Consider the following 13918-nt stretch of genomic DNA (forward strand, 5'->3'; position numbering starts at 1 on the left):
TTTTTTAAACTAAAAATGGTTTTTTTTTCTTTTTTTTTTTTTTTTTTTTTTTAATGAAAATGAATGAATTATTTCTTCCTTTCATTTTGACATGTTCTGTGGCAAATGTATGCTCTGCAAGTCTAAAAACTTTCAGGACAACCTGTCGCAGCCTCTAGGAATAGACTAAATAAGTGTTAACCAAAGCATGAAATATGAAACACAAGACAGAATGTAGTGAAACTCTGCTCTGGTTTCAAATCATGCATAAACAGATTTCCTTGCAATAAGCATAGTGCCTGATTTTTTCTGTTGCCTTTGTGTTTCCCTTGTGTTATATTTTTCAGGGGAAAAGAAAACCAAGTGGCTTCTTAAAATATTTGAATGGCTCCAAATGATATTATTTCTGTTATTCTAATCTGGGCCTTGTAAAAAGTTGACAGGTAGAACTGTTCAGAAAAATTAGTACATATTTGATGTGTACTTTCCACTGTTCTTTATACCAGAAACATTGTCCAGTCAAGAGGTACTAATAACTCTCCATGGCCAGCTTTGAAGATGAAAGACTTAAAAGTCAGCAACTGAGTTTAGGACTAGTTTCCAATGAATATTACCCAACTTTTAACAAAAAAACCCCAACAACTATAAAACATTTAAACATAGCATGCCTCTTTAAAAGGAGATATCACTTAGCAGAGGTATTGAAGACTTTCATGGACATTTGCACCTTTGTATGTATTTTCCAAATTTCCTACAACAAGGATATTTTCAATAAAGGAAAGAGCTCTGATGAGTAAGTCAGGTTCTTGCAGCTGCTGTTTCACAGGTTTCAGTAAATCTCACACCTCAGGATATGTTTCAGCCCCTGTCAGATCCTGCCTGCTAGCAGTAGTTGTGTTGCACTGATGACTCTCTCTCGATAAATGTAGGCAGAAAATACACAATGTTTGTTTTGTAGCAAGTGCTGTTACTTCTGTAGCCTGGGCATTACTTCCTGGTTTTAAGCAGCCTAACTCCAGCGAGCAGTGCAGCTGCCTCCTGAGGACTTTCCTTCCCTTCCCCCAAAACAGTCAGCATTGCTGATGGCCAGGACTGGAGACAAGGCAGGATGGATTCTTGGCCAGCTCCAAGGTGGTAATCCACCCTTTCATTTATTTTTAGATATTAGATATTAATATCAGCCCAAGTAGATATTAATACCACCCCGATGTAGATACCCAATGCTTTTCACCTTGCTTTACAGGACTCTGCAGTCCTTTGCGGATGAGCCAGCTGTCAGTGCTGACAGGGTATGGCTGAGATTTGAAAATTCAGTTCATGCTTGTGTGAATTCAAGCAGCTTCCAGTGCTATGGAAAGCAGTGACACCTTCCTGTCTTCCCTGTAAAAACACGCAAAAAAATCCTGTTGCTTTTGGTGATAGACCTCACTGCAACATAGCTGCTCCTGAAAAAATAAAATGAATCAAAACCAGAAATTCACAGATGCACACTCTGCCTTGCAGCTTCAGCTGGGAGAAATGAGAGTCACAAGCCCTGGAAATAAATCTGCCTCTTGCTCAGCACCAGATAACAGACAAGTGTTCGTCCATCTGCCGTAAGCAGTCAAACTGTGAATTCACTGATGTGATATTACAGTGGCATAATTGACTGAGGCTTTTTGGACCGTGCTCCATGCCCGCATGCTGACTCTCCCACAGCAGCATTCAGGGGTGAGGGCCAAGGGGAAGAGGTAATCCTTGAGACACGGCTGATGGAGCCGGGCAGCAGCTATCTGGGTGGGTGGCTGGAGCAGAAGCCCTGCCCGGTCCTGTCAGCACTTTCTGCCAGCAGCAGCGGCAGAGAAGGCTCTGTGCAGCTGTCCCTCGGATCCCTGTGCTGCACAGTCAAAACCCTTCCTGCTTCACAGCTCATCTGCAGTCACTTGTATAAGTTACTGGCCCCGGCACCTAACTTCTGCCTTAGCATTTGGGGATCAAGCTTTTTGTCATCACTTTCCCCCCAGTGTCTTTAAACTGACAAGAGCTGCAGGTCACGGTAACACATTCCCTGCAGCACTCGCAGCAGTCAGGCAGGGTAACCCACATGGGCAGGACCATGGCTGTGGCAGTGGATGTCCTCTCCCTGGACTCAGCCACTCACGGTGCCCACAGACAAAGTCACCTCACTTCCTGAGGCTTCCTGAAAACTTTGCTGCTAGTGGAGGGGCCGAACAGGGGGAACACTCTTGTGCCCCAAGCTAGCATCCTTCAGCATCATCACCAGTGCTTTTTCCTGGGGCAGCCGGACAAAACTGGGCTGAGGGTCCCAGGGCTGGCTTGTTAGCTCAGGGGTGAAGCAGGGAGGAGATGAAAATGATGCTGCATCCATTGCAAACAGAAACACCAAAGAAAGCGTAGGGAAGATTACCAGAAGTTGTAGCTCATTAATGGAAAACATGCTGAGGTATTTTTATGTTGCTGTTACTTTTAAAAGAGCTAGTTAAAACAGCTTATTATGGTAATTACAGCAATGTAAGGACAGACCTCGCAAAGATTACATCGCTTCAGTACATCCTCATCATGGCTTAGTGAAACATATTTAGGACTCAAACGAGACATCTCCCTTGTGCTCAGGCAGGGGATCAAAGGGCAGAAGATCCCTGCATGAGCCTCTCAGGTGTCTGCAACGTCCCCAGCTTTGCAGAAAATCTGTCGGTGACTGCTCATTGTGAGCTGAAGGATTGGCCAGAGGAGGCTTGGATGTGGGGCTGGTACTACATGGTAGCCAGTGCTTGGCAGGCCATGGGGGAGCCAGGGTGGGAAGCAAGAAGGGACAGAGGTGGGCATTGGGAGAGATGGGCCACCACCAGGTGGGTGACCTCGTGGTGGGCAGGCTGTTAAAAGATCTTTCCATCACCACCTCCATCACTCTGTCTAGCATGGGGACCATGAATCAAGAAGCAGGCAGTGAAGACCTGTCTCTGCCACGTGACCTGATGCCTCTGATAAATCCCCCGCTTACACCTCCAGCTTCCAGTAACCAGGAGGAACTGGACCATAGAATTTAATGGTCCTAGTGGAATTTGTCCTCCCTTAATTTATTCAATCCCTTTCTGATACATAATTTATGTTTTCACCTCTGGAGGTGGTGTCACCTCAGCCTGTGTACTCCTCTGCACGCAGATTTATGCCAGCTTCTAGTTAAAATCTCTCATTTAACACTTTACGCTGTAACTACCAACTACTTGTTCCTATTTTGATTTTGGTAGAGCCCATTTTTATTCATGAGGTCTTAAAAAACTGAAAAAATCCAGGCTCCTCTCAGCTTCTCATGGGTATCTGCATTTCTGCACATGCCTCTGCTTGAAGCGTCTCACTGAACTTCAACATGAAGTCTGCAGCCATTTTATTTACTGGCACCCATGAGCCTTCCCTAGCACACTCAAATCAATTACCTAGACACTTCCTGAGGTCTGCCACCTTCACTACCATCACATGTATGGTGGTAAAGCCCTCACAGCTACCACAACCCTGGCATGGCCACCCCTGGGCTCAGCAGACAGCTCCTTCCTGAGGTACATGAACTGTGTGCAGTGCATATAACTTACATTCCACTTCCCCAAGGTCACGGGGATTTTGTCAGTGATGCTCAGTGCAGTTCTCTCAAATCCACTCCTCAGTTGGATTTGTACCTAAATGTTGCTATGTTAACAGCTGGTTTGCTTTTCTTTGAATTATTTCTTCGTTCACAGTTTTCTGAAGAGCCAAGGCTGGAAAAGCCTGCGGCCATCTCCTCTCCCACAGCTAAACTACTGCTGCAGCCAAATTCTCTTCCTTTGGATTGGCTGCCACAGTCCCAGGGGCACCCAGTTCAGCATAAACTGCAAATGAGTTGATGCAGATCATGTTTTCTCACGAAGGAGTAACATGCAGATTTGGATTCACACAACCTGATTCCAGCCTACTAAAAGGACGCTCAGCATCAAACAGAGCATTACTCAGGTTGGGCTGTCAGCTTACAGCAATTTAAGGTATGTGAAAAGCCAGGCCAGCCAACAGCGTCCATTGCACCCCTTAGCAAATATCCAGATGGTGCTTGCCACACTGAGAGTGAAGTGTCCTTTCTAACCTCAGAGGCGTCGGGTAGAGCCCATTTGCCCTGGCTTGTAAAGGTGACACTGGGGAAGTTTTAAAAAGGACAGGAAGACATTTTCCTTTTTTAATTCAATTTAGGAAATTTAGAAAGGACATTTGGTGACATGTTTTGGATTGTTGATGCAGGGGTGATAATGATTTTGCAAACAAGTGCTTGCAATATTGTGATGATCTGAGACACTGTGTTCAACATGGGTGTCAAGCAGCTGCACGGAGATGCTCTCTTCAGGTCCCATTAAAAACTGGGGACAGTGTAGTTTGCAAATGTAAAACAAATGGCTAAACCACACAAACTTACTTAAGTCTGCTGAATGAATCCGTACTCCCGTCCAGAAGAAACTACTGCACAACCACTCTGAAAAGCCATGTGAATGTGCTCTAGACCAGCCCCTCCTTGACCTCTAGTGGCCTCCCTACCTGTAATAACACGTACAGGTGATTTCACTGCCTAGAAAACATGGATGTTTCTGAGATCTGGTGCAAAAGTAGATGAGAGCAGAGGTCCCTCTGGGTGACCAAAACGGCTGATCCCAGGGAGCACTCAGAAAGCCCTTGGGGCCCAGGAATGTCAGCCCCAGCAGCCAGCACCCCGTGCCGACAGGATTTACGTGGGTGCTGCGTGCGCCTGCACTTTTGGAGAGGCCACTGACACTCGATCTGCATTCTCACAGCTCCGTGGCCACCAGCTGAGAGCCCTCACTGCGAATGAGCCGCACGTACCCCAGCGGAACAGAGAGCCCAGGCCAGCTTAGGTTTCTGCTTCTGCAGCCCCAAGCAGATGCACCAACCCTTCACAGCCAACTTCTGAAAACTGCTCTCTCTAACAGAAGCAATTAAATCCCTCATGTGCAGCCTTGACACTGAAACATACTTAAATTTAAAAGCAATGTTTAGTAATAAAGTTGGTTGTTTTTTTCTACCAGTTTATTTGGATACCAGAGTTGAGCAGAGACCTCAGGGCTGGCTGATTCATGCCGGTTTCATTTTTCCTTTCAATCCATTTTCTCTGAGAACCAGTCATAAGCAGTGTAGCCAATATAGTTTTATTGGATCCAATGCACTGCCACTAAAACAAATATGTGTATGCTCAGGCCACTACACTTTTATTAAAACAAATAGAATTTAATTCAAACCAGCATTCAATAGCTACAGTTTGGGTTTTGGTTGGTTTTATTTTTGTTTTTAGAAAAAAGATGACATTAAATCCTACAAATACTTTTGCTCAATATATTTTCACAATCATATTCATTTGACGTAGGCAATATATATTTATCATAGGCAACACATTTTTATTAAAAAGACGTTTACAGAAAACAGGTTTCTGTTGAGTGTACAGACAAAAACTCTAACCCATTTTAAGATCAGACCAGGAAGAGAGATGAGAGAGTCTTGATTTTTATTTTTTATGCTGGTGAAAGGCACTAGTACCTAGGATTTTTTAATTTTTTTTTAACTACTATGCTTGACATGATGGATGTCTTCACTGAAAACAGGCTTCTATAAGTCAGTATCTTTCTAGAAGAAACATACTTTTTACAGATCAGCAGTGGGAACAAATACAGTGCTCAATACAAACAAAAGCAGTTGTCGAAGAATTACCGTGAATTCAAACAAGATCAAGGGAACTGACACTTGCACCTGAATCAAGGTGTAGTGGCAGGAGACAGTATTTAGAAGAACCAGCCTGTGGTGCCAGAGATCTAAAAGAGAAGCAGAAAAAAAGTTCAATACAAATATGAAACTGGATCATCGTGTACAACAGTGGTATTCACTTAATTATATTTTCTTCCACACCTGTGCCTGTAGATGAGATTTTTACAGATGCCAAGGGGAAGTATATTTCCTTTTTTTCATCAAGTGCTTCTGCAAATCAAACCTAGGTCTCCATGGGTGTCTAGTAAGAAGCATAGTTTTACAAAATCCTTTTTTTTCACTTCCAAAAACTTTATGGCTCTTTATTCATTGGGATCCATCCTTTGATCTGCAGAGGCTGCTGCCTTCCCTAGTTTCTTCTCTCTCTTTCCGCTTCAGTTTCTCAGAATAACACAGAACTTCAGGAAAAGTGCATGTAAAACCATTCATCTTTTTTCCAGACAACATTTTGCCAAAGAGGGACTGGTCCTGCTGTGCAAGCCAAGCTGTTTTCTCCACCAGGGAGAACACTCTGGGGAGGTTGTTGAGATGTGCCTGAGTGACAGTGGAGCACGTTTCAGTCCAAGTCAGGAGAACACAGCACTTAACTCCCATAGGTTAATTTGAATTTCTTTCCTCTGTTGTTAGTAAATTTTGGGAAGAAAAAACAAAATTATTTCATAATCTTGCATGAGAACTAGTTGTAGCAGATAGGAAGGGCCTCCTCTGAGCTCACAATGGTAACAGAAACAAGGATGCCAGAGCTGTGACTGTCAGAGTGGGGCTTTGGCTGCATTCAGACCTGCCACAGCTGGAGACAGGCACATCCACAATGACTGAAGCATAATTTTGGTTGCTGCTTGAGCCCCCACAAGGCTGGCAGAAGATGTTTGGTTTATGAACATTTCAGTGAGCTGTGTCAGAATAGAATGGATATGAACACATGGTGGCACAGGGAGGTCTGGTGATGGGGATGTCCCTGTTTTTTCACCCTGTATCCTAAAAGGCACTGTGTCATGTTGACCTTCCCTCCTGAATCAAGGGCTCACTCTGCAGTGTCAGTCAGGAAAGCATCATTAGACAGCAGTGGTGGGGGAGCACTATCCCCTCCATATGGGCTGAACAGCTGCCTTTGCACACTTCCCAGCCAGGGGAGCAAAGGATGAAGTTCAAGACCCATATCCACACATCCTCCCCCATGTTGTGCTGAGTGGCAGTGCAATGCAGGTGACAAAACGCTTCCTCTATTTCCAATCCACTTTGTCAGAGTCTGGCTACTGCTCCTCTGCCTCATTGCCAGTGATGACGTTTCCAGTCAACAGCTCAGCAGCTGCATCTGCCCGTCAGGCTTCTCCTCCCTGCCAGCCTGGTGCAGAGAGAGGAAAAAACCACGACCCTACTCGGAACAATTTTAATTAATACTGACATTTATCAAGCTGCAGAGGAAGCAACTGCTGCTCATTGCTTGGGTTTACATGAAAATAGTAGAAATAAATGGAACTGTCATGAAGTTGTAGACCATCCCATTTCATTGCAGCTGATGCCTGGGAGAAATGAATTGTGAGAAGAAAGGGCTTCGGGAGCTCATGGAGAGGCTGATGGACTGCCCAAGTGCTGGGGCTTTCTGTGAAAGTCAAGGCATTTCCTAAATCACACTGCCTTCCTCTCTTGTAGACACGTGGGTCTACTTGGGATGCCTGGAGGTAAGCTGTGCACAGTGACCCAGTAGATGTCATCCATGTCCCTGCTGTGTCACACACACTGCTCTGGAGGTGGTAGAACCTGTCCCTCATGTGGTTTGGGCACACCGTGCTCTCGGTGTCCTCTGATCCTTTTAAAGCCCAAGTCCAAGTCCTCCCAAGAGTTGCTTGTCACCTGCCTTATACCTGCACATACACCTTCAACAGGTCTGGTATAGGCTCATCATGGCAGAAAGGCCAAATAACTGCACTATGTTGCTGTAAAATGCAAATAGCATGTGCTTCTTCATGCAAAGCACATATAAGGTCTCTGCATCCTTTCAAGCCACCATACTCATTTGCTGATCAATCACAAGCCTTTTAAATGTTGCTGTAGAAGCTGTAGTATCATCACAGCTTTTGAGATGTTTTTATCTGCTCTTCCTCAAACTTCTCTGCAGCATTTATTTCCTAGAAAAAATGTAAACCATAGAAGATAATAATTTCTTAAATCCTGACTCAGGGAGATATAAAAAATTGTTCTTCCTTCACAAACATGTTCCTGCACCCCAGAGGGCCTTTGCTTTAGCTTAAAAGCAACAATAAATAAAGAAATGTATCAATAGAAAATCTCTCTATGACTGGACAGTAGTGGGATTTTCTTTGCAAGAGCCAGTATCTGGCCTGATATGCAGTCCTGACTCGTCCACTATATGCTTATCAGAAGAAAATTTTATCTCCCCAAAACCCCAAAGTCAGTATCCTGTGAACCAGTTAAAAATAGATATTTTAAGCAAGGGATTTGTAGGGCAGGATAAGCTGATTTTTAATCCCTCTGGGAAGAGTAACAACTCCTGCGGCCCTGGAGAAGTCCAATGGAGGCCCTTTGGGGCACGTATCGCTGGTGTTGTTCTGAGACAAACCCACCGCTCTGAACTGACACCAAGTACTCTTTAAATGTCATTCTTACTTTTTACTCTTTAGAATGTCATTCTTGCTTTTAAGCTGCTCAAAGTAGCTCTGTCTTCCAGGGATTGAGCCACATAATCACCTGTTGGTGCTTTCCCAACCCCTGAAACACGTAGAAAAGCAAATAAAAACCCGAATCCCCTCAAATGCATAATCGCTCTTCTACCCTACACAGATACAGTGTTAGCTAACTGATTAACTGCTGTAAAGAGCATGGAAATTACAGAATTGGATCCTGATGGCAAATAGGCACTCTAGACTCCCGCTCCCAACTCCTATACACACAGGACAGGAGTAAGGATTCAGTTGCAGCACCTGACACGTCAGGATATCTTCTATAGCCCTTATTTTCTGTGCAGTTCTTCAATACAGCACAATAAAGCAGTCATCCTATAGTGATTTTCAAATGGGCCCTTTGATCCTGAAAAAGCACTGTGAATGATAAATTATTCTTCCCAATATTGCTAAGGTGAAATCCACCTCTTTTTTCTCCTTTAGCTTCAGCCAGCAGCAACTGTTGGCTGCTGATAGCTATAGAAGCACATTTCCCTTTCAGGAAACAAATATTGTTTTGTTTTATTTTATAGAAAAAAATATCCCCTGTAATGTCAGCTATAAAATACAGTAACTGGTCTTCAGCAATACATTGAATTATACACACCTAACTGTATTGGAGACTATAAATTCATCAGATGGTGCAGGCCAGGGGGCTTGTGGAGTGGAAAGGATTTGTCTCTCATCCCCCTCCAGGGAGAAATGTCACCCAACTGCTGAGATATTGCTTGAACAGTGGCTCTCCAGGGGCAGGAAAGGCAGAACTTGCTGAGTCTGTTTGGGATGTGCTTATCTATTATTGACATTCATATCCCATAATAACTCAAGGAATAGAAATAGATAATGTGGACACTCAAAACATCTTTGGATCCTAAAATGACAAATTTCTATGGCAAGAAAGAGACTGACTGGGTTCCTGCCAGTCCAGTCCCTGTGGGCAAATTTCTTGCCATCTTCTGTGGTAAGTTTTTAGCAGTGCTTGTGATTTTGGGGATGTGTCAGAAAACATAAAAGAAAATAATAAGCAGTGTTAATGTCATTGACATGGCACTAAAGACTGCCAGCAGCTGTTCAGCAGAGTTACATCATCCATGGTGACAAAGATGATGTTTTTTTACATTTCCCAGTATTTACTATTTATTTTTCTCTATTTTTGCGACCCTGGTTCTATTACCTTTCTCCACCTGACATTCTCTTCTGACCTTTTCTTTCAGCTTCTCTAAGTACCATAAAGTAAGTACCTTCTTAACAGCTTTTTGAGCAATATTTCATATCTAGCCTGCTTTGTGTTGATAAAACAGCAAGAGTTAAATCCCTGTTTTAATGATGTTTTATCAGAGAAAACAAAAATTAACATGGAATATAACAAAGTATGTTTTTCAGGCTAAAGAAGTAGGCTAAGTTGTTGGTTTTTTTCCATACTGGTAAAGATCTTTTCCAATGCTCTGTGATTTCCATTATGGCTTGCATTGCTATTCCTAATCTATATCAATTTTGAGCAACTGATTTCGGGTTAAAACACAATGTAGTCTCTTTAAAATGAGAAGTATCCTTGCCTATGCTAACAAACAGCTTTTCTTGGTAAAACTACTTTTCTACAGTACTTTTTGCAGTGTCTACTTATACTTCTGTCTGATACTTCTCTCAATAAGTGAGGTTCATTTTGAATATACTTGTCAAGAACAACAAAAACTACCTGATAGGAAACCTCAATATGATGGATCTCAATATGATGGGACTATTTCTTCTGACATTGCCTTTTTGGGAGAGTTTCATTGTAGCTGCCAAAATACAAATAACATCAGCACATGACTTGTGTAACAAGTGGTTCTTTGGTCAATAGCTTCTACCTGACTAATTCGACAGTTTTAGGCCAATCCTGATTCTAAGGCTTTATTGCTTTTAATAAGCCGTTTTTATTACAAACCTGTGCATGTTGTTTTGCTTGTTTTTTTCCCAAGACTTTTAATCAGTGCCTGAGATCTGTACATCACTCGTTACATTACCATAGCCATTCTACTTGCTATAAATCATGGAAATTCAGGGACAAATTTGACCCGGTATGTTCTATGGTATCAGTTTATAAAATTATAATGTTGGGTTTATAGCCCATGTGTCTGTACGTGAGACTGGAGGTGTAAGCTAAGTCAGGGAGAAAAGCACTATACTCCTAATTTCAGTCTATGCTTCTCCTTTTTAATGCAAACAATCAATCATTATGGAAGGAAGCACGATACCGATCCTTTCCCCACTGAGGTCAAGTAGTGACTTTGAAGTGAGAGAACTGGATTCACTGGTAGAAATGATAGACAATTAGTGTGTGCTATGTTTAATTAGAATGAATGAACTTGATTATTTGGTTTCCAATAAAGCAAAATAAATGGTACATAAATCTATTCATACTGAAGAATCTTTGGTTGTTTCTTTGTTGTTATTTTTGATGCTGTGAAGTGGGTCACTTGGTATGTGCATAAACAAAGAAGATAAATGGCTAGAAAAGGAATGAATTTTCCATAACCTGATTAAAGGATATGTCTGGCTCCTTGGAGAATGTTATAGTGCTTAATGATTTTGTTGTTGCTGTTCTTAATGTGTCTAATGTTTGCTGTTTAAGAAAATCAAGAAAAATGTTAAGAGGTTGCTCCAGAAGGGAGCTGTCAGCAGGAGGAGGAGTCAGCCTTGTTTAACCAGCAGATCTTCCACTGAGGAGGGTAAGCTGAGCTCTCCCACCCCAGTCCAGAGCAAAACCTCCCTGGAACCTGCATGGAAAATGAGGGGCTGGTAGATTCTGGCATGTCACCCCCCCCAGACCCTGCTCTGCTGCCTGCAGCCTGAAGCCCCAGCTGGAGCGTGCGTGACACAGGGGTGTGTACACAAGCTTCAGCTACATGTTCCCTGGCAAGCCTGGTGTGTGCCCTGGGGACCTGGGGTTGGAAAAGGAATCCCTGCAGCCTCAGTTTAGATGCACCTCTATAGATCCAAGATACTTCATTTCCAGACTCAATTTCCCTGGGGCTGGGCATAGTTGCTGCTGAGAGTTGGAGTATATCCACACTGGATGGGTCCAGAGCTGGTCACCTTGTGCATGTGGTCTGATCTTGAGTGCCCTTGAATCCCATGCCTAGGAGACCAGGCTCAGGTTTACCTCCTTGCAACTCATATATGACAAGAGATGAGTCTCACGCAAAGTGCCTCGAAGCTGCAAAGCTGGCATTCCCCTGGGGTGGGCTGCAGTCCCTTGGCAGTGCCCCAGTGCCTTCTCATCCCCAGAAACCCTTGCATGGAAGACACCAAGAACAACCTGCTCATAGCATGACATACCATTTTGTTGATGCCCAGATAGAAATTTAGAACCCCAGTCACTGCACAGTTCCCTTCTCTCCCCAGATGCTTTATCAAAATCCAAGTATTTCTGGGACAGTGTGTGCAGTGGCTGTGAGACTAGACTTAAAATACTAATAGGTTGTATTATTATTTTTAGCATGCCACTAGTACAGTTCTGCATGGTGCAAACTAGGGGAGGGAACTGGCAGAGACTGTAGCAACAGAAGTTGAGAAAAGATGCATCAACAAAAAAAAGACAGTTACCTAGCCTGGGGGGGCTTCCTGCCTGGCAAATTGCAGAAGTCTGCTACAGACAAGTGGAGCCAAGAGAACCCCTGAGAGAGAAGGTGCAAAAAATCTGTATAATATCATATGAAGGCTCCTTTGTAGTGTGAAATGAGAAGCACCTTAACCAGAGCAGCTGCTATTAGCAATCCCCAAAATGACAGTTAGAAGGATGATGACAGTAATAGTATACCTTTGAAGGATAAAGCCTTTATTAAGGGAAAAGTAAAAAAAAAATAAATTCCTAGTATAACTCAGTAATTTGTCTGGGGTCACACAAAGGTGGAACCTGACTCTCTTTAGAGTCAATATTATTCAGGAGTCTGAATCTCCTTAAGAAAAGAAACCCTATTTATTCCTTGCAGATCCGTTTGCATTTTGTAGAGCTGCTGCCATAATATCATCAAGCTGGTCTTTGTTAGCTGAGGATCCTTTTCACATTGCTCACCATTTTAGTTCCCATAACAACAGAATACATTTGTAATCCGGAAACTCGGCTTGTCTCTAGTCTTTTGGGGTAAGATTGTTTCCTCCACTTAAAAAGAAGCTTGTAACATGCTAGAGCTTTGTGAAAACCTGAAAACTTGTGGCAACACAGTAGGTGATCTGATGAAAAGGGCTTAACTTCCATATTTAAAGAACATCATCAGGTGAAGCGACAATTTCAGATGCCTGCAGTTTTGTGCTTTCGTATAGCCGGAAATTGCTGTACTGTATCTGCATTTTCTAATTAAGATATGAAATGCGTGGTTTTGAATGTGCCTCTTTAGATTCCAACAAATTCATTGTGTGTTTATGGAAACACACAGCCATACCAAAGTTGGCTGGTCTAGCAAGGTTTATCTTCACCCTATAGCTCTTTTCCTGAATTCAATACTGCAGGCACAATTTAATGCAAACCCAATTTATGACTTAATGCTCCAGGGACCATAGTGGGAGATTGTTACATTATTCTTTTCTAATCCTATTTGTGTTTTAATTTGCTAAGTCTGTAATGAGGTGCATGCCTTGAATAGATTCAAGATCTTTCACATTGCTTTTGACTTTGTTTAATATAATAGATTGTATAGTTTGCATTCAGAATTGAGGTGTTCCAGTCAGTACTATCTCTTCATTTTCAAAACTAGAGTAGATAAAATTATGTTCTGAAAGTAATTGTATCCATATTTCCTTGTTTATCACTTAATGGTTTATTTCCTGTTATAATTTTCTGTTACAATATGTGAGGTCACAAAAATCAATTCTCAGTGGACTCTGACTTGACTGTTTGAAATTACTCCCCAAAACACTCTGAAAATATTATGGAGACAATAAAGCACTGGGTAGTAAGTGGCTGGCTTTACTGACTCTTTTGTATTACTGCTTCTTTCATTTTTTGTGCTGATGAAACTCCAGCAGAAATACAGAGAAATGAAGTAAAATGTCAGCTACAGGAGATACCCAAGTGATGATAATCAACATACTGCTATATATGCCAAAGATTTATGCTGATAAATCTATCCCAATATATCCAGAGCATTTATAATTTATTGTCTGTGATCCCAGTTGCCATTCATCCACACGGAGAACAGAAATCCCATTTCAGATAATTTCTAGATTTTTACTTTGTTTTCATTTCATTTGGAAAAGAAAGAAAAAATAAACTCCACAGAATACTTACGTTTCTTTTCATGGCCATATTATAAAACATACCACACAAAATGGAAGGAGGGAAGGAGGGAAGGAAGGAGGGAAGGAAGGAGGGAAGGAAGGAGGGAAGGAAGGAGGGAAGGAAGGAGGGAAGGAAGGAGGGAAGGAAGGAGGGAAGGAAGGAGGGAAGGAAGGAGGGAAGGAAGGAGGGAAGGAAGGAGGGAAGGAAGGAG

The sequence above is a fragment of the Chaetura pelagica genome, unplaced genomic scaffold (assembly GCF_000747805.2).
Source record: "Chaetura pelagica isolate M959 unplaced genomic scaffold, ChaPel_1.0 scaffold10, whole genome shotgun sequence".
Lineage (NCBI taxonomy): Eukaryota > Metazoa > Chordata > Aves > Apodiformes > Apodidae > Chaetura > Chaetura pelagica.